Raw genomic sequence first — 1,496 nt, forward strand, 5'->3', positions numbered from 1 at the left:
TCTAAATCATGCAGGTTGAGGAAGAATGCCAAACTTCTGTCATAGTAAATATTATTAAAAATATAATTCCTCACTTTGAAACTTGGAGATATTTCAAAAAACTGAAAATAAACCAACTATGATTTCAAACCGTAACACCTCTAATATAGACATGAGAGATGTTAAGTAAACATACAACTGATGCTTTTGCACATTAAGTTTAGAGTTTGTTATCATGTGTTATGTTACTTGTGTGAGGAAAGGAGAGGCATGAATGGAGTAAGTAGAATGGATAAGTGTAATAGAGAAGTAGAAAATGGCAAATAGAAATCAGCTCTGAATTTTGTCAATTCACTGTGTTAGAAAAAAATAATATAATTTTACAATATGTGAAGAACAAGACAGAATAAAATGGTTTTTATTTTTATATAAAATTGTTAGTGCTCGCTTCGGCAGCACATATACTAAAATTGGAACCATACAGAGAAGATTATCATAGACCCTGCGCAAGGATGACATGCAAATTCGTGAAGCATTCCATATTTAAAAAAAAAAATTGTTAAAATATATTTTATGATAATGAAGTTTTTTTTTGTTTTGTTTTCTGTTTTTCGAGACAGGGTTTCTCTGTGTAGCCCTGGCTTTCCTGGGATTCACTCTGTAGACCAGGCTGGCCTCGAACTCAGAAATCCACCTGCCTCTGCCTCCCAAGTGCTGGGATTAAAGGCGGCGTGAGCCACCACAGACCGGCCCTGAAAATTTTTTTAAGCTTAACTGTAATATAAATTTCATGCTGTATGTTGGTTTTCTGATAATGAGTATTTTTGAGAACTATAGATATTAGTTAAAATTAAAAAAAAATAAGAACAAAGAAAGACAACAATGAATCTAAAGTTTATATAATGATATATCCTATAAGTATTGCAATACTGTAAAAATATATAACATGTGAAGGGAAAAATATAAAAAAGGAGAATGAAATAAAAAATTAAAAATTTCTCCAATATTTTATGATGCCATGGATCCAGAAAATAGTAACCAGAATAAATTCCCAACACAGATCTACCTCTATAATTTTTAAACTTCAGAAAGTCAAAGATTGAAAAAAATAACTTGAAACAAATAAGAGTATAAAGATCCCTGTAAGAATAAACCCAAAAATTGTTTCTGAATTATTTTTGGAAAGTGTGGAAGTAAGAACACAGAGATGAGAAATGATTTAAGTGTTGCCGAAACCAAAATATAGCCTAGAATTTTGTACCCTGTGAATTATGTCTCAAAGCAAGAGAGAAAAATATTTTCTTAAACTAAATCAAAGATATCTGTCAGCAAAAATATGTTTTGCAAGAAAGATTAAAGAACAGTGTTCAAAAAGAAAACCTGTTTGTGTTACAACTAATAATATATAGGACAATAAAATAGTAAAATTAAGTAAAAGCAAATTATGAAAAAATTATGAATAATTTGAGAACTATTGAAAATGTGTCAAAGTGAGTTAGAGTATATATATATGATAT

General features: G+C 29.6%; 1 non-coding gene across 1 annotated transcript; it reads left to right on the top strand.

Moving 5' to 3' along the window:
• Window positions 1-419: 419 nt before the first annotated feature.
• LOC117706486 (U6 spliceosomal RNA) lies at window positions 420-526 on the top strand. The gene has a single exon (XR_004606570.1). It is a non-coding gene; the product is annotated as a U6 spliceosomal RNA (small nuclear RNA).
• The last annotated feature ends 970 nt before the right edge of the window (window positions 527-1,496 follow it).

This window comes from Arvicanthis niloticus, chromosome 3 (genome assembly GCF_011762505.2).
Source record: "Arvicanthis niloticus isolate mArvNil1 chromosome 3, mArvNil1.pat.X, whole genome shotgun sequence".
Classification (NCBI taxonomy): domain Eukaryota; kingdom Metazoa; phylum Chordata; class Mammalia; order Rodentia; family Muridae; genus Arvicanthis; species Arvicanthis niloticus.